General features: G+C 37.0%; 1 protein-coding gene across 3 annotated transcripts in view; it reads left to right on the top strand.

Annotated features, from left to right (window-relative positions):
• Oamb (Octopamine receptor in mushroom bodies) overlaps positions 1 to 24,096 on the top strand; it is a 265,806-nt gene that overhangs the window by 69,819 nt on the left and 171,891 nt on the right. For 2 of the 3 annotated variants that reach the window (XM_073960483.1, XM_073960482.1), the window contains exon 2: positions 4,228 to 5,055. The gene's annotated coding sequence lies outside the window, so the exon portion shown is untranslated. Of the gene's footprint in view, positions 1 to 4,227; positions 5,056 to 24,096 lie in introns of those variants that run through there. The other variant, XM_073960481.1, reaches the window with a different exon arrangement.

Below are 24,096 nucleotides of genomic sequence, written 5' to 3'. Positions count from 1 at the left end.
CAAATCGGTTAATTCCTTCAAGAGTTATCGTGCGCACAAATTTTCTAAACTTTTGTGGGCGAGGTACCGGAAGGAGTGGACCGATATAACCCATCTTCAAACTTAAACTAAGTTTGGATAAAATGTTACGAAAGCCAAACTTTGGACCGAATCGGTTGATCCGTTCGAGAGTTATCGTGCGCTTCAGCCAGACAGACGGACAGACATGGCTAAATATACTCCAAATTGTCTGAAACACATTTCGTCAAAACATACTTGGGGTCTTAAGCCATTATTTCGATGAGGCACATTTTGCCCATATGAAAGTGTATATACCCTCTTTAGCATAAATGCTGAGGGTATAAAAAGACTTTGCTGTTATACGGAATGTATCTGGAGATCTTTTTGTCTCCCATTTACAATAAATCCATCACCTATCCTGTCGTCTTTGTTTTTCTTTTGAAAAAAAAGGGAATACCGCAACCAGGATAAGGTGTTTATAACCTCAGCATTTATGCAAACGAGGGTATATCACGAATGTTGTCAAATATTTCATATTCCATTTCAAAAAAAATGTTAATTTTTTTCGCGCTACATCAAAGATTTTTGGTACATAGGTTAAGAAAGAAATTCCCAGTACGAATCCGCTCGCGAGCCAGTTTTTTGTTGATGCGGACAAAAGTTATGGCGGTTTTATTTTCGTTTTAAAGAAAAAATTATTATAAAAACGCTAATTATTTTACCGCGAGCAATTGCTACTAAAAAGTTATCTGGAATTGGCTTGAGTTAGTAGATTGCATAATATTTGTTAAATGTTACTCAGTACTCGCGAAATGTATAATAAATTGATAAATTATTGAATGTAAGTCAACTTTTTTCAAAATAAAGGTCCATTTACCCGCTATAAAATTACGAAAAAATTCGTATGGGAGCAAAACTTCATGGCGAATCAAATGAGACTAAAATCATGCAGATTGGTATTATAGTTTCGATGTCACAGCCAAAATAAACACATATTTTGGTTAAAAAAATAATTTTTTGTTTGAAAAAATATTTTTTCACATGCATTATGTAGTATAAAATTTTGGAAAAATCTATAGGAATACTTCCTTCATTTTGCTTAAATCTCCCATTAAAATATACGGATTTTGCTTTATAGACATTCATATAATAGCTTTCCTATTGAGGAAGACAATTGGGTTGCTGAGGATAAATCCGAAGCTTCTGAAATGGAAATAGAGGTCAAATAACACATTTTAATTTATATGCATTTTAAAATACGTACAAATCGCGTACTTATCAAAATCATTTTGTCCGCATGTGATTTTCATGTACAGCAAGACCATATCTATTAAGTTGTATATATTTTTCGAAATATAAGTTGGACTCTAAGATGTAGCATCGGCTGCATCTTAGCATTAAAAACCCTATAAAATATCGCTAATTTGGGGAAAGTGCATATAATTTTTGTCCGCATCCGATTTCAGTGTCCACCATGAAAATCTACATCGATATATATCTATTTCAAGCGATCAATCAAGAACCGTGGATGTAGCATCGTACACTATTTTTTGGGATAAAATGAATGTAGCTTCCTTATCAGTGAAGTTTTCAAATCTCCGTTTCCGCTAAAACGAAGATGCTGCACTAGTTTTTTCATTGCAGTGGAAACGATCCGCAGAAAACGCGATAAAATACGCGATATTTTCAAAAACAATTTTAGGTGATTTTTCTACTTTGGAATTTCTCGTAACTCGCGTTTTAGTAGATGGATTTTCACGAGGAATGATTTATTGGATCCGGAACGTAAAAAACTAAAATGTGCAATGGAGTACGAGGTATTCTAGAGATAATTGCAAATATTAGACCCGAAAAATATGATTTTTAGAAAAATGTTCGCACAAAATTTTCCCATTTGGATGCAGATTTCTAAGAAGCTATGCAGACTACGATCACAACATTCGTACCAAATAACTCTGAATCGTGAGTACTACAATCCTATATATGGTTTTCTGAAATACCTTTTTGCGGACTGAAATTAGAAGAAAATTTCAAAAAACACTGTAAATCTGGCTTCAAAATGTCAGCATCATTTAATGGTAGAAGCAGATCAAAGTTTGAAAAGTAATACATTAGTGAGATGATCCTTATTTAGTTTGCTTCTGCTTTTACTTTGACAGCAAAATCGAGAGAAGTGTGGTTTACTCACAAATCGAGAGATAACAAAAAAGACATGGTGGCTTCAACCCATTTTCACCAATTTTTTAAGGCCAATATTTTTTTCCACGTCCAAAAACATTTCATTTTATCCAAAAGTATTTAATTTGTACAATACAAATATACAAATATTGGTGATATACACTTTCATACGGGCAAAATGTGCCTCATCGAAATAATGGTTTTAAACCCCAAGTATGTTTGGACGAAATGTGTTTCAGACAATTTGGAGTCGATTGAGCAATGTCCGTCTGTCTGTCTGTCTGGCTGGCTGGAGCGCACGATACTCTCGAACGGATCAACCGATTCGGTCCAAAATTTGGCTTTCGTAATATTTTGTCCAAACTTAGTTTACGTTCGAAGATGGGTTATATCGGCCCACCCCTCCGGTGTCTCCCCCATAAAAGTTCGAAAATGTTCGGAAAATTTGTACGCACGACAACTCTTGAAGGAAGTAACCGATGTGGTCCATACTTTGCAAATGGTGAAATGTCTACCAGACTAAGATGAGGTTCCAATATGGACTTAATCGGTTCACTCCTTCGGGTACCTCCCACACAAAATTTCGGATAAGTTCAGTTTAGGACCTGTCCTCGAATCGCTTTGGTTTTTGTTTTAGCGACTTGTATTCACTGCCCCCCATACGATGGTACAAGTTTCATCAGGCGCAAGTCCATACTTCCTCAGAAAATAGCCTGAAAGATTCACAAAACACCTATGACTCCGTGTGAGGTGGTTGGATCGCAAGATTACTCTCAAACGGATCTGCCGATTGGGTCCAAAATTTCGCCTTAGTAATATTTTGTCCAAACATAGTTTAAGTTCGAAAATAAGTCATATCGGTCCACTCCTCCAGGTACCTCCCCCACAAAAGTTCAAAAATGTTCGGAAAATTGTTCGTACGTTAACTCTTGAAGGGAGTAGCCGAATTGGTCCATACTTTACACATCCTAATATATCTACCAGATATAGATCAGGTTTAAATATGGAGTATATTTGTCCACTCCATCCTGTACCTCCCACACAAAATTTCAGATAAGTTCACTTTAAGACCTGCTATCGAATCACTTTTTTTTGTTGAAGCAGATTGTATTAACTGCCTCAATTACGATGGTAAAAGTTTTTTCAGGGGCAAGTCCACACTTCATGAGTAACTGGCTGGAGATCCACTTCCATAATAGTCAATCTATTCCTTTAAGTATCTCCTCCGCAAAACTTTACGCCGAAAATTTTGAAAACCCCCTATATACATACGTTTTTTGGGAAAAAAAATTGTTTCAATATACACAAGCTGAGGGTATATCTCTGTCGGCCAAGCCGACTGATACTTTTTTACTTGTTTGTTCTAGATTTCTACCACATATACGTCTATAAAACATATGTGTAACGTATGACTTATATATGAGTCACCTATCACAGCTTTCTTCTTAAATTTGCTAATTCATCTTTCCTTTATCAAATAATAATTTCAATTCTACCACAAATGACTCCAGCCCTTGTCTATTATTTAATCCATTCGTCTGACCTTCCAGCTGTTTGAAATATCTTATAATTGTCCATTTATTTGTCTGGAAGACAGCTTTTCTTGTGCCCAATGACCTTTGAATGGTGTGTCGGCATTAATTCAAACTTTCCAGATACATATTTTTTTCTTGCCACAACATTTTGTTGTGGTACCTTATTACGGTTTCGTCTTAGTCATCTTCATTTGTTGTTGTTGTTATTTTTTTTACTTCATTTATCTTTATGGATTACCAGACATACGAAATAAAACCATATTTAATGCAATGGCATTAGGTGCGATTACATGTCAATGCTGTGTCGGTGATGCTGTGATTTTTAAAATGCAATGAGAAGATTTTAAGGTTTCACAAGTAAGGCTATATGCCATATTGATAAGAATCATTAATATGTACTCGGTTTTCCAATTATTTATATTTTTGATATGTTATGCAGATATTGAGGATTCTTAATCCCCATCGTAAAAACTTTGATTTTAATGAAAATTTCCTCCTCTTTCTTTCTTTTCAGATTCTGTTTTTCCAACAAAGTGAAACTTTAAGGCAAAGAATACCTCCATTTACTTTATATCCTCTAATAACGTCAATACCTGATGCCACTACAAAAGTACTCGCCCACATAATTCTCCATTTCATTTATTTTTTTATCATTTCAAATTACTCTACCATTACTATTCCGTGAATGACGCCTAAGTGGTACTGCATCATATTGTGAAAAATTGTTAGCAGACAAAACTACTAAACGTTTCGAACTTCATAGTGTTTTTCGTTTGTGCGTGAGTGTGTTTGCTCAGTGCATTTGTGATTTCACAACAACGTGATAGCAAAGATAAGCGAGAAAAAAAAACTGGATCGACAAGCAAAAGGACGTTATTATAATGATTTCGATTCCATGTATTTTACAATGGTAAAATGTTAGATGCTGCTATGGCTTACGGGCATCATTGTCCACCCACATTGCAGCAGCGACAAGTACAACCATCAAGGCCAACAAAAGCAACAGCAACTACTCGTTATTGTCCATTTAACAACAACGGCAGCAGCAACAACCACATCAACTGCAGGAATACATTTAAGTCAACTACTTTAATAGAACAAGCATATCGACAATTCTCGCACCAAACGCCCAACCAACAACAGCTTCAACAGTTTCCTCATCAATTGAAGCGAGGAAGAGACAGCAGCTGGCTTCGTAGAGCAACAGCAGCATACGTGCCATAGAAACTTTCACAAAATGGATAAAAGTTTTCATTTGAATTTGAATTTATCAGCATCAAATGTTAAATGTTGCCGTAATTCATGGTTACAGCAAACGAACACAAAACTACTGTTAACACTGGTAAGTAAGTTTGGAATAGATGTAATTTGGGGGTATTTCAATGTTTTATTAAATAATTTAAGTTGAACTGTATGAAATATTTGGTTATTATACTAGAAGACACAATGCTGACACATAATGATTTGAGAATCGTGAACATAATGATTATTAAGTATGAAAAAAACAGTTGCCAAACTGATTCCAATGTTTATGGAACACAATATCTTCAACGTAGAAACGAACAATCTCTTGGCTTGGCAAGTATGGGATTTAAAGTTCTAATACGGGATATTTTTAAAGGCGTTACCTCCACTTGTCACTTTCGAAAAATTGAAAAATGTTTTTGACTTACTAGCAGACCCCAGTTCGCGTTGCTGGCCCTTCGTAATGAGTTTTAATGACAAATTTTTATGGACTTTATGCTTGACAATTCAAAAATTGGGATTTTCTACCTCACTTCTTCGGTTCATTGTCAAACCGAGAAGGATTTTAAATGTATCTATAGATTTTGCATGTAACCTTTCTATACTCATACGGACTTTGTCGAATTTTTTCGCCCATTGATGCTGTTTAGGATTTATTATCTTCCATGTCCCCTGTCTTTTTACTAAAGCGACCTAATTATAAAAGTTAAGAAAATGGTTAAGTCCAATTTTCCCGCTTACTGAGACTTATATGTTTTAGTTTTTCATGGCTGATGACCCGTTGAATTTCACCATTTAATGAAATTTGTAAATATATCGTCTTTCTTGGCCATTGAACCGAAAATTAATTTGCAAACCGATGCACTCATAAGTTCAGCAAATATATTATAAAACAATAAGCCCCTGAAATTCGTCTATAAATAAAGGGCATTTTAGACCACGGGACATTCCTGAACATTTTCGGAAAACTGCATGAAATTAGGTTCAGTAGTTTTCAAAAAATAATGTATTGAAAGAGTGGACGTGGTCATTAGTTTTCAATATATAGAATATATTGTTTCCCAAAAATTTTAGCTGAAACTGATATAACCATAGGTTTGGCTTATACATATAGTGTTTAAAAGAAAGGCGTGGGGAAGGTACCCACCCCACCTACTCCGAAATTCATAAAATATTCATAACAATGGCAAATCTTGAGCTTTTGCTGCAAATTTCATGGAAATTGGTTCAGTAGTATTTGATATATAACATATTAAAAAACCAGTAAGGAAAGGATACCCTACACCACTGTGAATATGTAAAATATAAATCGGAGCTATATCCAGATCTTAACCGATTTCGATATAATTTGGCACATTTATTTCCAGACCGAATTCAGTCACACATTCCAAATATCTTTGAAATCGGACTTATATAGCTTGTTTGGTGCAGCAAATACGTGAAATCGACCGAAAATACATATATATGGCAGCTATATCCAAATCTGAACCGATTTCGATATAATTTAGCACATTTATTTCTAGCCCCAATTCAGTCACACATTCCAAATTTCATCAAAATTGGACGTATATAGCGTGTTTGGTGCAGCAAATACGTGAAATCGGGCGAAAATATATATGGGAGCTATATCCAAATCTGAACCGATTTCGATATAATTTTGCACACTTATTTGTAGACCGAATCGAGTTACACATTCACAATTTCATCACAATTGGACGTATATAGCGTGTTTGGTGCAGCAAATACCTGAAATCGGCCGAAAATATATATGGGAGCTATATCCAAATCTGAACCGATTTCGATATAATTTGGCACATTTATTTCTAGACCGAAATCAGTCACACATTCTAAATTTCATCGAAATCGGACATATATAGCGTGTGAGGTACAGAAAATACGTGAAATCGGCCGAAAATATATATGGGAGCTATATCCAAATCTGAACCGATTTCTATATAATTTTGGACACTTATTTGTAGACCGAATTTAGTCACACATTCACAATTTCATCAAAATTGGAAGTATATAGCGTGGTTGGTGCAGCAAATACGTGAAATCGGGCGAAAATATATATGGGAGCTATATCCAAATCTGAACCGATTTCGATATAATTTGGCACATTTATTTCTAGACCGGATTCAGTCACACATTCCAAATTTCATCGAAATCGGACATACATCGGGCGAAATATATACAGGGCGAAAATATATACATATGGGAGCTATATCCAAATCTGAACCGATTTCGATATAATTTGGCACATTTATTTCTAGACCGAATTCAGTCACACATTCCAAATTTCATCGAAATCGGACATATATACCGTGTGTGGTACAGAAAATACGTGAAATCGGGCGAAAATATATATGGGAGCTATATCCAAATCTGAACCGATTTTCACCAAAATAGCGTTCTTCCTATGGCAATTTTCAGCTGAATCGGACTAAAAATGCGACCTGTACGTTGCGTACAAAAATACATGAACAGACGCATAAATCGACTCCGAAAGTGATTATATGTATACCCCAAAAGGAACTATGGATCTATTTCGTTTCCTTTTGTATGTTACATACAAATGCACAAAGACGTATGTAAACCCCTTACCACAGTATGGTGTAGGGTATAAAAACAGGCGTGGTCGCCTGGATTGTAGATTAATTTGTAAATTTTTAAACGGATGCATTCGTAATATTTGCAAATATAGCGTTATTTTTTTAACTATCGCATAGGGGAGGTACCGCGCCACCTCTGGAACTCAGATATGTAGCCTGTTTCGGGAGTCATTTCAAGAAAATCAGTGCAGTAGTTTTGTGTGTGTAAAATATTTTAAAAGGTGGGCGTGGTCGATTTTTTGAGTCCCAAACAAGTAGGTAAGGTCGGAGACAAAACCAAGAAATTCCGAAATTCAACAAAATATGTAGCCTATTTTCACCGGGGGACATACCTGACAATTTCAGGAAAATCAGTTCAGTAGTGTTTGTAGAAAAGATTAAAATTAAATTGAAAAAAATGGGCGTACAATTTTCTTTGCATAAAAACCCTATGTTGGGTTATGGCGAACATTTCACAGCCGTTCTCAACTGATGTCATTACCAACGAACACCATTTGATTTTTATTTATAAAGATTTTGGGTTTAAATTGGCTCTGAGTTGGCATTTATGGTCAAATGTCTACGCCAAAAGTTGTGGGCATAGTTTTACGTCGTCGAATAACATGCCTTAAAACTGCACCGCTCGATTTAAGGTATTTGGATGACATTTTGCTTTTAGAGTTCAAAATGTAATATGGCCTCATAAATCGGTACCACAATTTGTGGCTATAATTTCAGGTTTTTTTTTAACATTGTATTTACATTTTCGGGCAATATTGGATGTCATGTGGAATTTAAGGTTTTTAGTGTTTAAAAACTTTTCTATTAAAAAAATGTGCTGACAGGCCCACATTGTGATATAGCCTCCGTATAAAGGTACCGCACATTGGTCCCACTTGTATGAAAAGAAGTGCCAAAAGTAGTTCTAATCGATCTGCCGCCTTGAAATTTTAAACATAGGTTTATAACAATAGGTCCACGTTTCGGTATAGCGCCCATATAAATGTTCCCCTCGATTTTCGGTATTTTGACGAATTTAGCGAAATTTTCCAACTGATTTGGCTGTAATTTTGTATTTTGAATTCAGAGTGAACAAATTAACACTTTTGCACAAAATGTTCTACGTTTAGGTATTGTCACCGTAGCACAGCCTTATTTTCGGTATTTTGAAGATTTTTACCACATTTAAAACCGATTGGGCTATAATTTAGCATTTTGAGTTCTGATTGAACTAGGGATGTCGAACGGGACAGGTTTTCAAAAATCCCGGGATTCAGGATTTCGAAATTCCTAAACCCGGGTTTTCGGGATTTTTCGGGGCATTTCGGGACTGCGGGATTTGTCCGGACTTGCCACTATAGGGGTATTTTGTAAAGTAAAACATTAAATTTTCATTGAACAAGTAAAAAAAATGTTGAACTTTTGTGGGGGAGGTACCCTTTGGTACCGATATGGGCCTAACTAAATTTTGACAAAATATTAGGAGATCCAAAGTTTGGACCAAATTGTTTGCCCCATTCAAGTGATATCGTCCTAGCATTTTAGTGAAATTTTTTAAATATTGGGAAGAAGTACCGGAAGTTGTGGACCGGTATTGCCCCGTGAAACTAAGTTTGGATATAATATGACGAAGACCAAATGTTTGACCAAATCGGTTGAACAGTTCGAGAGTTATCGTGCTCTCCGACCGCCACATATGGTGACATAGGGATTTTTTTTACATCTTTCAGGCTGTTTTCCCAAGAAATATGGACTTGCCCCTGAAAAAAAGTTTACCGTCGTAATGGAAGTAGCGAATGCAAATCGCTTCAACAAAAATCAAAGTGATTCGAGAGCAGGTCTTAAAGTGAACTAATCCGAAATTTTGTGTGAGAGCTACCAGAAGGATTAGACAAATATAGTCCATATTCGAACCTGATCTATATCTGGAAGATATATTAGGATGTGCAAAGTATGGATTACATCGGTCACTCCCTTCAAGAGTTATCGTGCACACAATTTTTCCAAACATTTTTGAACTTGTGTGGGGAGGTACCTGAAAAAGTGGACCGATATGGCTTTACTTCGAATTTAAACTATGTTTGGACAAAATATTACGAAGGCTAAATTTTGGACCGAATCGGCAGATCCGTTCGAGTGTCATAAGGGCTTTTTGCATCTTTCAGGCTATTTCCTCAGGAAGTATGGACTCGCCCCTGATGAAACATGTACCGTCATATGGGGTGCAGTGAACACAGGTTGTTGCAACAAAAATCAAAGCGATTCGAGAGCAGGTCCTAATCTGAACTTATCCGATATTTTTTGTGGGAGGTACCCGAAGGTGTGCACCGATTGAGTCCATATTAGAGCCTCATCTAAGTCTGGTAGAAATTTCCTTCAAAAGTTATCGTGCACACAAATTTTCCGAACATTTTCGAACTTTTGTGGGGGAGGCACCGGAAGGAGTGGACCGATATAATCCATCTTCGAACTTAAACTAAGTTTGGAAAAAATATTGCGATAGCCAACTTTTGGACCAAATCAGTTTATCCGTTCGAGAGTTATCGTGCGCACCAGCCAGCCAGACAGACAGATGGACGGACATTGCTCATTCGACTCCAAATTGTCTGAATCACATTTCGTCTAAACATACTTGGGGTCTGAAACCATTATTTCGATGAGACACATTTTGCCCGTATGAAAGTGTTTATACCCTCGTTAGCGTAAATGCTGAGGGTATAAATATGAAATAAATTGATACAAATAAAATAGGAAAATAGTATTTGAATAAAAAACAAAGTAATAATGTGAAAAAACTGTATCCAACGAATTTTGAGAAATTACACTCTTACCAAAAAAAAGTTAAGTTGTAAGGTGTTTCTCATTACACTAAGACCTTTGTGTTATTTAGTACCCATTTTCACTCTGCGTCGTTAAATTTCCGATGTCCCTTGTAGACACTTTGGGTCGTTTCGCTTAGAGTTGCAGTTTTTTGGAATGCATTAACGACGCGAAAAGAATTCTGGGGGTATTACTCGGATAGCTTCCATATGGTATTCGCAATGACCTGCATTAATGGATGTCTTAGATGGGAATTGCGTTGAAAAGGAAAGCGCTTCTGTGATAAATAATACTATTCGTTTTTAAGGCACTACAAACAAATCACAATTTTTCGACTTAACTTGACATACTACCACTGAACATTTACAAAAATAATGATGGATGTTATAAATGTTATGTGTGTTAGAAAATATTTATTTCAATCGCAATCAAATTTGTTGGCATCAATTTTTTAATTTTTGTCCAATGGCGAAACCTCTGTGGACCGCTCGATTTCAGGTATTTGCAATTTTTTGGCTGACATAATTTGCCAAAAATCATGTCCAAAAGTTGTGGGCATTGAGAAAAATCATCATCTTAATATTTGTATGTATGCTGGGTCCAGGACCATTAGTTCAATATGTTAAAAATGTTCTAGTCAAAACCAACTTATAATAACAGTATTGTAAATAGTGTAGGTGTTAACGTAAGAACAGGTTTATTTTCTAATAAAGATAGTGAATATCTTGGTGCGGATTGCGTGTAAAGAGAAGAGAGGCATTTTTTGTTAAACAGGGAGGAAAAGACTTCTTCTTCTTCTTTCCTAAACTAGATCCCGGTTTATCAGTAGAATATATGTAAATATAAAAAAAATCCTTCCTCAAACATAAGATAATTAAAATCGTTTCGTTCTCAATTTCTAGATTTCAATGATTCATTCAATATTTCAAATTAATTTTATTCTCTTTTACCATTTTGTTTTTGCTTATTTCTCTTATTAGAAATAAAAGTACTTTTATATTCCATTTCCTTTCTCGATAATTTCCATAATAAACACTTCACAGATAAATACCACAAATGTTCTTCTTTCCAGGAATCCATTTTAGTTATCATTCAATAAAGCAAAACTTCTTCTTTTAACAATTTCCTTCATTCAGACAAACAATCTACTAAAATTGTGATTTAATTTACTAGTATTTACTTTTCGCTCAACTTTATTTGTTTCTCTTATTTGCTGTTCTTTATAACAACTTTAAATATTCCATTCATTTTGCTTTGCTTTGCACTTTCATTCATGCCACCTGTCTAAGAGGGAATCTATACCCTTCTACTTTGGTATGACGAACGACAAGGAAAAATGAAGTTATTCTGAGAATACTAAAGAACGTCATTTGTCATTATGCTGGTGTTTGTGTTCACGGAGGTTAGAAGAGTGAACTATGAATAGCTTCGTACTAAATCAACTTGAAATAGGAAAAAAATGAAGAAAGACATCGTTTCGATTACTTAAGCAAAGTAGTGGGAAAAGACAACAAGGTCACATTGAAGCAGATTGGAAAAATAAAAGATTGAAGTATTACGGTACAATGTTAGAGCCTTGAAGGTACGTGAGAGATATGCAATAGCATTTGATGGATAGATAGGTACATTGTTTGGTAAACTCTTGAAAATTATTGAGGTAAAATTTTAGATAAAGAATATGAGGATTTTTGAGTGAAATCGTCAATTTATTTAGTTTATCGTCCGAAAATGAAGCAGTTTTTAAGATGTTGATAATAAATTCCTAAGTAAAACAACAACAAAAATTTTAAAATTTAAATTTATACCCTAACGCATTGAAGTAATAAAGTATATATTCTTGATCAGGATAAAATTCTGAGTCGATACAGCCATGTTTATCTGTCCGTCTGTTTTAATCACTCTAGCGCCCACAATAATTAAGTTAGAACGCTAAATTTTTGTCAAGTCCGAAGATGGGCAGCATAGGTCCATGTTTAGGTATATCCCATGTTTAGGTATATAACCCGAATTTGGGTATTTTGAGGATTTTAACTACAATTTTTAACCGAACTACCTGTAATTTAACATTTGAGATTCTCTGTTGTCACGAACCTGCTCCAACAAAAATTGTCAACATAGGTATATGTTTTCATACAGTCCCCATATAACGGTACCTCCGGATTTTCGGTATTTTGAGGATTTTAGCTAAAATTTTAACCGAATTTGTTGTAACTTTCCTTTATCGAGCCACGGGGCCCTAGTCTAAAATTTTGGCAAATTAGATATTTTTCCCTAAATTGCCATTTTAGGTGGTCACAAAACTTCTTCACTAAAAATCGTCAACATAGGTCTATGTTTTAGTATAGCGCCCTTAGCTAACGGTTTAAACCGAACTAGCTCTAATTTGACATTTGAGGTTTTCAGTGGTCACGAAACAAGTATGTTTGGACGAAATTCATTTCAGACAATTTGGAGTTGGTTTAGCCATGTCCCTCCGTCTGTCTCTGGTTCGGTCCGATTCGGTCCTTTCGTAATATTTTGTCCAAACTTAGTTTAAGTTCGAAGATTGGTTATATCGGTCCGCTCCGGTACTTCCCCGACAAAAGTTCGGAAATTTTCGGAAAATTTGTGCGCCTTGTGAAATTTATACCAGACTTAGATGAGGTTCCAAAATGTATTCAAGCGGTCCACTCCTTCGGGAACCTCCCACACAACATTTCGGAAAAGTTCAGTTTAGGACCTGCTCTCCAATCGGTTTGAATTTTTTCCATATTTCCTCAGAAAATAGTCTGAAAAGTGCAAAAAACCCTATGATATCGTTTGGAGTGGTTGGATTGCAAGATAACTCTCAAACGGATCTACCGATTCGGTGCAAAAATTGGCATAAGTAATATTTTGTCCAAACTTTGTCTTAGTTCGAAGATAAGCCATATCAGTCCACTCCTTCAGGTACCTCTCCCACAAAAGTTCAAAAATATTTGGCAAAATTGTCCGCACGATAACTTTTGAACGGAGTGACTGATTTGGTCCATTCTTTATACATCCTAATATATCTACCAGATATAAATCAGGTTCGAATATGGATTATATTTTAACACTCTTTTATATTTTCACTTTAACACCTGCTCTTGAATCACTTTGGTTTCTGTTGAAGCAACTTGCATTCACTGCCTCAATTACGACGGCAAACGTTTTTATACCCTCAGCCTTTAGGCTAAAGAGGGTATTTACACTTTGATACGACCAAAAATGTGCCTCATCGAAATAATGGTTTTAGACCCCAAGTATGTTTGTTCGATATCCGTTTCAGACAATTTTGAGTAGATTTAGCAATGTCCGTCCGTCTGTCTGTCTGGCTGGTGCGCACGATAACTCTCGAACGGATCAATCGATTCGGTTCAAATTTTGAGTATCGCAATATTTTGTCCAGATTCGATTTAAGTTCAAAGATAGGCCATATAGGTCCACTCCTTCAGGTACCTCCCCCACAAATGTTCAAAAATTGTCGCAAAACTTGTGCGCACGATAACTCTTGTAAGGAATAACCGATTTGGTCCATACTTTGCACATCGTGTAATTTCTACCAAACGTAGATGAGGTTCCAATATGGACTCAATCGGTTCACTCCTTCGGGTACCTCCCACACAAAATTTCGGAAAAGTTCAGTTTAGGACCTGCTCTCGAATCGCTTTGATTTTTGTTTACGCAAGTTGTATTTGCTGTCCTCTATATGACGCTGTAAGTTTCATTAGGGGCAAGTCCATACTTCCTGAGAAAATAGCCTGAAAGTTACAAAAAACCCTATGACACCGTGTGTAGTGGTTGGAGCGCAAGATAACTCTCGAACGGATCTGCCGATTCGGTCCAAAATTTGCCTTTCGTAATATTTTGTCCAAACTTAGTTCAAGTTCAAAGATGGATTATGTCGGTCCACTCCTTCCGGTACCTCCCCCACAAAAGTTCGAAAATGTTCGGAAAATTTGTGCGTACGATAACTCTTGATGGGAGTGACCGATTTGGTACATACTTTACACATTCTCATAATATCTACCAGATATATGTAGATCAGGGTCGAATATGGACTATATTTGTCCACTCCATCCCGTACCTCCCACACAAATTTTGGATAAGTTCACTTTAAAACCTGCTATTGAATCACCTTGATTTTTGTTGAAGCAACTTACATTCGCTGCCTCAATTACGATGGTAAAAGTTGTTTCAGGGGCAAGTCCATACTTCTTGAGAAAACAGCCCGAAGGGTTTAAAAACCCCCTATGGCACCCCCATGGTCTATGTCGGTCCATTCTTTTAAGTACCTTTTCCGCAAAATTTTTGAACTTTAATCCTAATCAACATTTTTGTCGGTTCATACGACCAAAATTTTGAAACCCCCTAAATACATAAGTTTTTTGTGAAAAAAGTGTTTCAATTTGCACAGGCTGAGGGTATATCTCTGTCGGCAAAGCCGACTGATACTTTTTTACTTGTTTTTAAGGGCAAGTCCATACTTCCGAAAGTCCGAAAGGTTTAAAAACCCCTATGACCCCATATGTAGTGGCTGGAGAGCACGATATTTCTCGAACTGACCAACAGATTTGGTCCAAAATTTAGCCTTCGTCATATTTTGTCCAAACTTAGTATCAGTTCGAAGATGGGCAATACCGGTCAACAATTTCCGGTACTTCCCACCAATATTAAAAAAAAATTGCACTAAAATGCTATGCACGATTTCTCTTGAACTTGGCCACCAATTTGGTCCAAACTTTGGATTTCCTAATTACTTACTTACTTACTTAGCTGGCCTTTTACAGAACATTTGTTCCATACGCCGAACTAAGAAAAAATCTCCAATCCTCTCTGTTTGCTGCTGTATTTTCCCAATCTGGGATATGTAGCTTACTGATATCTCGTTTCACTTGTTCGCTCCAACGAAGCTTTGGCCTTCCAGATCTGCGAGAACCTCCATGCGGCCCGTATTTATACGCCTTTTTAGCGGGTTCATCATCACTCATTCTTATAACATGGCCTAGCCATCGCAATCGTTGCATCTCGATTTGTTCAACTACATTGATGTCATTGTATAGTTGGTACAGCTCGTTGTTCATACGACGCCGATATTCGCCGTCAACACAGATTGGCCCGTAGATCTTTCGAAGAATTTTTCTCTCGAACACACCAAGCACTGCCTTATCTGCTTGACCAAGTACCCATGCTTCGGAACCATACATTAGCACGGGTAGTGTTTTGTAAAGTGTTACTTTTGTTTGACGAGAGGTGGCGTTATTCCTAAACTGCTTACTCAGCCCAAAGTAGCATCTGTTAGCCAACACTATTCTTCTTCGTATTTCACAACTGATGTTATTTGTTGTGTTTATGGCGGTGCCGAGGTAGACGAAGTCCTTTACTACCTCAAAATTTTAGGTACCAACATTCACAAATGGTGCGGGGTTTGTGGTAATATTACGCGTCGATACCATCAACTTGGTTTTTTCGCCGTTTACTGCCAGACCAACTTTAGCAGATTCTCTTTCGACTTTTGTAAAGGTGTCAGTTACTTCCTTTACCGATCGACCCATGATGTCAATGTCGTCGGCATAAGCCAGTAACATATGGCTGTTCGTGTATATAGTTCCATTTCTTTTGACCTTCGCGTCTCGTATGACCTTTTCCAGCAGGATGTTGAATAGATCACACGACAGGCCGTCTCCTTGTCTGAAACCTCTTTTGGTAATAAACTCTTCGGAGAGGTTCTTTCCTATTTTAACTGAGGATCTCGTCTCAGTTAATGTCATTCTACAAAGCCGAATGAGCTTTGCAGGAATACCAAAATCAGACATGGCTTGGAACACCTTTGAACGTATAGGGCTGTCGAATGCTGCTTTATAATCGACGAAAAGATGGAAGGTGTCGATCTGCATTTCTTGGGTCTTTTCCAGGATTTGTCTCAAGGTAAATATCTGGTCAATGGTGGATTTGCCAGGTCTAAAGCCGCACTGATAAGGTCCAATAATTTCATTGACCATAGGCTTTAGTCTCTCACACAATATGCCAGATACTATCTTATATGCAATAGGGAGCAGACTTATGCCCCTGTAATTGGAGCACACAGTCTTATCACCCTTCTTGTGGACTGGACATAGGATGCTCACGTTCCAATCGTCGGGTACGCGTTCTTCCTGCCAGATGGTGCTAACTAGCTGATGCATACACCTTATCAGCGTGTCGCCTCCGGTTTTGAACAGCTCGGCTGGTAGGCCATCTGCTCCTGCCGCCTTATTATTCTTTAGCCGGTTTATTGCTGTCCTTACCTCATCTTGGCTGGGCGGTATACATTCAATACCATCTTCTGTGATTGGATCTGTGGTATCTTCACCGTCTTCACTGCTATCGGATACCAACAGTTTGGAAAAATGTTCTTTCCATATCCTGAGCACACTATCTGTATCAGTTACCAAATTACCTTGTTGGTCCCTACAGGAGGATATGCCTGTACCATAGCCATCAGTTTGATGCTTCACTCTTTGGTAGAATTTTCGGACTTCGTTCTGTCTCCTGTACACCTCTATTTGTTCACACTCCCTCTTTTCCATCTCTCTCTTTTTCCTGCGGAAAAGACGTTTCTCCTCTCTCCTTTTTCCCCGATACCTCTCTCGTGCGCTACGCGTTGCTACTGATTGTAAAGTAGCCATATATGCCGCATTTTTTTCTTCGGTAGCAGCACGGCACTCCTGGTCATACCATGGATTCTTTGGTGGAGGTCTCTGGTATCCAAGTACTGATTTTGCGGCAGTTTGCATGGAGTGGGCAATATTTTGCCATTGTGCTGATATGTTATCGGGACGAGAAGCGCTTTCATTAAGCAATTGGGTCAGTTGAGTGGAATATGCTGTGGCTATCTGTTGTGTTTGCAGCTTAGCGATGTCCAACTTTCGTGTTGTGTCTGTCCGTGCTTTATTTGCAACGTTAAGACGGGTACGTACCTTTGCTGCAACGAGGTAATGGTCCAAATCTATGTTTGCTCCTCGGAACGATCGTACATCCAACACGCTCGATGAATGTCTTCCATCTATCACAACGTGATCAATTTGATTTATTGTTCTTTGGTCTGGAGACAGCCAAGTGCCCTTATGAATATCGAGATGCTTAAATCTGGTACTGCTAACTACCATGTTTTTTGCCGCTGCGAAGTCTATCAGCCTCATTCCATTGTCTGATGTTTCACTATGTAGACTGAATTTCCCGACTGTTTGTCCAAAGATATTCTCCTTTCCAAGTTTGGCATTAAAATCGCCTAGAACAATTTTAATGTCATGAAAGAGGGACCAAGATAAATCCTGGGCTTTGCCATGTTAAAACCGGTCAGGACCGTTGCTTGGTATCTTCCATCCCCTAATATTTTGTCCAAATTTAGACTAACTTTTGAAATGGCCAATATCGGTCATTTCCTTAGGGTACCTTCCCCACAAAAGTTCAACATTTGTGTTTAAGTGTAGTTTAGGGTATATTCGAAGATCCTTTGGAAGTGTATACCGATGCTATAGCTGTGGTCCTGTTAACAGCTATATTATGTTTTCCGTGTACTGTACTTTGTGTACTGGCCCAAAAGCTATACGATGACCCACTGAAATGACTAGTGGAAGCGAAATCTATCGAAAAGATATGACTGGATGGACTATGTCGGTCCATTCCTTTAAATACCTCCTCCGCAATATTTTTGAACCTAATCCTAATCCACATTTTTGTCAGCAAATTCAAATGTCCAAAAAGGGCAAAAAATTTCTTACCTGAAAGTTTCAGTTCACATAGGCTGAGGGTACATCCCTGTCGGCAAAGCCGACTGATACTTTTTTACTTCTTAGATTAGTCGAAAAATTTCTGTACCTAAAATTGTGGACAGGTAATATTTTGTAAGGCAAGGAATATTTTGTAGTGGAGGCCTCCACTGGAGGGTAAAAAACGTTCGGCCCGGCCTAACTTAACAACTTTTTACCTGTTTTTATTTTTTGGTAGAATGACAAATGTTTCACACTGGTGTAAAGAAAAAATATTAATTATTGGAATCCCACTACCAAAGGTTGTTGTAATTATTCGTAAAAAGTTGTTGTAATTAATCGTAGTTTAATAAAAAATCAAGAAAATCTAAGTCGAATCTTATTGCGCCCAATCCCACTGTGTTACTATTTCCATTGTTTATTAGATAGCTGATAAAAAAAGAACAAAAAATCTTCTAATATGAAATGAAGGAGATCCTACATAATTGATTATAAATGCAGTAAGTCACAAATCATGTTATACTTCATTGAAAATATCCAAGTTAATACCTTTAACTTTGAGTAATTTTACTTACACACACCTACTACCTTAAATCCTATTGTAGCTTTATTGTTAGAAAACAACTTTTAAATCGTTTATTACAGTATAGTTTTTAGAGAACAACTTTATAACTTCCCTCTCACTAAATTACGCTTATTTAAATTCATGAAAGTATTACCGAAGAAATAATTATACTCCATATAAAGGTTTCATTTAAATCAATAAAATTTCCCTTAATGCCCTAGTAAGAGAGAACAAAGCGCGTAACTGTGGCAGTAGCTTCCTTTGCCTTCTAGGAAATATGTCATCACATTGTTCATTTCATATTCAGTCAAGCCCGCTAGGAGTCCATACATATGTATGGACTCGTATACTTATCTGTGCCACTGTACATGCACATAAATGTGTGTAAAATAGAAATGAGAATTTTAATTAAAAGTAATTTCAGGCATTTGAAAGTCCTTCCGTTCAACGGAAGAGGAAAATAAACTAAAATGCATATTTTTATCTTTAAATGTGGACGCATAAATTCTGCATCGTCAAGCAGTGCACTTATACTGGTCTAATATAAATTATGCATTTGAATAACTTTACGAGAGTACTAACAAAACTTATCAAAATGAAAATGTTCAACTTTAGTGAAATTATTTGAAAAGTTTTTGTATACCCTACATGACTATTTAAGGAGGGTATTATTGACATTGGTGTTGGACCAACAGTTTATACACTGCGAATAATAATTTTAAAACTAATTTTTATAATTAACTAAATTAATGGTTTATTCAAACAAGGCATGAGAGAAGTCTCCCTTGTCCCTTCTGGCATGTTTGTGGAACAATTATATATCAAACAAGTAAAACAGTATCAGTCGCTTTTGCCGACAGAGATATACCGTCAGCCTGTGTGGATTGAAATACTTTTATCCCAAAAACAAACTTATGTATTTAGGGGGGTTTTTTAAAATTTTGAGCGTATGAACCGAAAAAGTATGGATAGGATTAAAGCTCAAAAATTTGCGGGGATAACGATAGATAGGGCTTTTTAATCACACTAGCCTACGAAAAACATAATATCGCTGTAATCATGGCCACTAGGAAAACCTTCGGTAAAAATGTCCAAAGGATCTTTGAACAGACCCTTAACCACACAAAAATGTTAAACATTTGTGTGGGTGGTACCGCAAGGATTGGAGAGATAGGGCCCAAATTTTAACATAAACTAAATTTCGACAATATTTACAGATCCAAAGTTTGGACCAAATCGGTTGCTGCGTCTATAAGAAATCTCGCGTACCATTTTACCGAATATTTTCGATGTTTTGTGGGGGAGGTACCGGAAGGAGTGGACCTATAAGCACAACCTACGAATTTCACCTAATATTCGAAGAAATATAATAATATCCAAAGTGTGGACGAACGCAGTGTTCGGTTCGAGCTCTCCAGCCACTATATATGGTGTCATAGGTGTTTTTTACAACTTTCGGGCTGTTTTCTCAAGAAGTATGGACTTGCCCCTGAAAAAACTTTTACTATAGTAATTAAGGCAGCGAATGCAAGTCGCTTCAACAAAAATCAAAGTGATTCGAGAGCAGGTCTTAAAGTAAATTTATCCGAAATTTTGTGTGGGAGGTACCCGAAGGAGTGGACCGATTGAGTCCATGTTGGTACCTCATCTAAGTCTGGTAGAAGTTTCATGATGTGCAAAGTATGGATCAAATCCGTTAGTTCCTTCAAGAGTTATCGTGCGCCTAAATTTTCCGAACATTTCCGAACTTTTGTGGGGGAGGTACCGGGAAGAGTGGACCGATATAACCCATCTTCGAACTTAAACTAAGTTTGGACAAAATATTACCAACGCAAAATTTTGGATCGAATCGGTTGATCCGTTCGAGAGTTATCGTACCCTCCAGCCAGCAGACAGACAGACAGACGGACGGACAGGGCTAAATCAACTCCAAATTGTCTGAAACCTATTTCGTCCAAACATATTTGGGGTCTAAAACCATTTCTTCGATGAGGCACATTTTGCCCGTATGAAAGTGTATATACCTTTGTTAGCATAAATGCTGAGGGTATAAAAACAGGGCAAATGTCAAAAATAACTATGAAAACGTGACAAAATCGATTAGTTGTCAATGAGAGCCGTACCTTAAATTTTCTGTACGACATTTTTGCAGAACATTTCGAAGCTGAACAAGTAGGAAAATCGTTAAGTTCGGTCGGGGCGAACTTTTTTACTCTCCACCACAAATTTCAGCCATTTCGGTGGATTAATGTGGCTACAACCTTCAAAATACCGAAAATCGGAAGGTACCGTTCTATGGGGGCTATGTGATGGCGTGGACCTATACCTACAAATTTCTGGGGGAAAGTTTTATACCCCCAACGAAGACTAAATACCAAATTTCAGCTATCTCGGTGTGATAATGAGACTAAAACCTTCAAAATACCGAAAATCGGGAGATATCGTCCTATTGGGGCTATATCAAAACGTGGACCTATGTAAACATTTTATAGTAGAAATGTTTCTTAGCATCTGGAAACACAAAATACAAAGTTACACCCGATTCTATTGTCAAATGGGACGAATACATTCAAAATATATTAAAATGACGCGTTCTTTATATGGGGCGTTATATGGGGGCTATACTAAAACGTGGACCTATATAAACCAACTTTGGTAGGAATGTTTTCTGGCATCTGGAGACACAAAATACCAAATTACAACCAATTCGGTGGGAAAATGGGACAAATATCTTAAAAATGCCTTGAAACGACGACGCGTTACGCGTCATTTTGTATGGGGACTATACGAAAGCGTGAACCTACATAGCGCGCTTGCAATACCAAAAGTCCTATCTTTATAAATAAAAATCGAATGCCGTTCCTGAAATTTTCAGGGAATATACAAGGTTGCCCCACAGTGAAAACAGGCTACATATGTTGTTAAATTTCGGAGGGGCCGGGGAACCTCCCTTTGCCATATGTTTTTAAAACGCTATATTTGCCATAATTACTAATGTATCGGTTTGAAAATTAATTTACGAGACAATGGTGGTGGGTCAGATCCTACATACTTATTTGAGGCCTCCACCATAATATGGAGGGTATAATTATATTTGTCATTCCGTTTATAACACATCGAAATATTCGTTGGAGACCCTATAAAGGATATGGAGATTTCTGAGTGAAATTGGCATAAAATTCTAAGTCGAAATAACCATGTCTGTTTGTCCGTCCGTCTGTTCTTATAATTTGGTACAGAAGTTTCTATTACTCCTTAGATGTTTGGTACTGAAAATGGGCCATACCTGTCCACGTTTTGATATAGCGCCCATAGAACGGTACCTCCCGATTTTCGGTACTTTGAAGGTTTTAGCCTCAATATCCCACCGAAATGGATGAAATTTGGTATTTAGATTTCGTTGGGGGTATAAAATTTTCCTCCCTAAATTTGTCGGTATATAGCCCCCATAGAACGATACCTCTTGATGTTGCGGTATTTTGAAGGTCTTAGCCTCAATATCCCACCGAAATGGGGGTATAAAACTTTTCACCTGAAAGTTGTCGGTATAGGCCCACGTCTTCATATAACCCCCACAGAGCGGTGCCTCCCGGGTTTCGGTATTTTCAAGGTTTTAGCCTCAATATACAACTGAAATGGCTGGAAATTGGTATTTAGTATTTGTTGGGGCTACAAAACTTTTCACCTGAAAACTTTTGGTATAGGTCCGCGCATTCATATAGCCCCCATAGAGCGGTACCACCGAGGCACTTTTTGATATATATGCCATTGAAAAGATATTGATGTTTCATCGAAATGGGTAGAAAACCTCCATTCAGAAAATGATCAATATAGGTTAATATTTCGGTATTGTTGATGAATTTCCGAGGTTTTCAAGGGATAATACATCTGTGGTTTCCTGTTGTCATCTAATATGTATATGGTTTTCCGTTTAGGATTCAGCCGCTCCACTAGAGTAAAGACGCTGTTCGTAGTCGCCCATTATGAGAATAGACATTGAAATATTCAATAATTCAAAACAACCACAACAACAAAAAACAAGTATACATTGATCAGGTTCGAATATGGACTCTACTCTACTCTTTCAGATACCTCACACACAAAATATCAATTTTTCCAAACGCACAGTTTACATGCAGACCTGGCGATCCCTATTATTTAGAAAATTACTCTAAAGCTGTAAAAACCTACTATGGAAGAGAATAACCGATTTGGTCCAAACTTTGCCCATCGTAAAGTACAAGGCAAATGCGGGAGTCTTGCTAATAAATTTGGTTTGGATTAAAGCGCCACTGTGTTGATCGTTTGCAGAGCAGGTACCTTTTCCATTTTTAAGCTTTTGGGTCACTGTAACAAGAAGTAAGGGCGTGCCTACGAAAAAATTAATAAAAACCACAATGAATACATTAGACCAAACCTTAAACAACACTTAAGCAAAAATTTTAACTTTTGTCCCATATACCACTACTTAGAGTTTGATGTACGTTTCATAGAAACATTCGGCGTATATTACAGTGCATTGTCAAACCAATTTCTCATGAATGTCAAATGCAGACATTGCCTAGAAAAAAAATGAGTTGGTCTATATTTTCTTTTCGAATCAAAATCAAATTACAAAATTTATCCGAGATGATGATGATTTTTTTCATGCTAATTGCATTAATACATTGTGGCTTTTCTGGGGTATAGTCGGAAAGTCATCGAAATGCTAAAATTCCAATACTCGTTAGGTACTACTTCGTTAAATGCAGACAATAGAAATTCCTGTTATGTCAGAAGTCAACATTTATCTTCATTGCTACAGAATTCGCACAATGAACACTCCACAGACTTTGCTTGGAAATCGAGCAATTCAAACTATGTTTAGGTACATGTGTTTGTAAATTCATTGTTGCCTTAAATCTAATCGACTTGGCAAATTCTCAAAGTGGGCAAAATGTTCTTTCCATTATTATGAAACTATGTACACAAGTAACAGAAGTAGTATGAGTGTACGAATGTATGTATGTATGTGCACGTGCTTAATGGAAGTATGGTTGGATTGTTCGGCTAGCTGGTGTGTGGTATGCATGACAATGTTGTCTTGTGGTTTTCTCTTTTCTTTGTGCTCCTCTTAAGTTGCTTAAGTTCGAACAGCAAAATTCTGGTCCATTTTCTTTGATTTATGTTAAAGTTTTTCTCATGGGAGATTTACTCTGTTTGCTGCATGACATTTGTTTGAAAATTTTGTAAATGTCATTTTTGAAATTTCAAATTAATAGTTTCGAATTTCCGACAAGTATACTTTAAAAAGTAGGAAAGAGAGATTGTAAAAAGGGAGTTGGTTATGTTGGACATGGAGGGTTGGTTATGTTGTAGGAAGGGTGTAAATGATTTGATAACTATTACAGCACTTTGGAAAAAAAAAACAA

Source organism: Musca autumnalis, unplaced genomic scaffold (genome assembly GCF_047663935.1).
Source record: "Musca autumnalis isolate F117 unplaced genomic scaffold, ASM4766393v1 scaffold_1, whole genome shotgun sequence".
NCBI classification, from domain to species: Eukaryota; Metazoa; Arthropoda; class Insecta; order Diptera; family Muscidae; genus Musca; species Musca autumnalis.
This window is presented reverse-complemented; position numbering and strand designations above follow the sequence as displayed.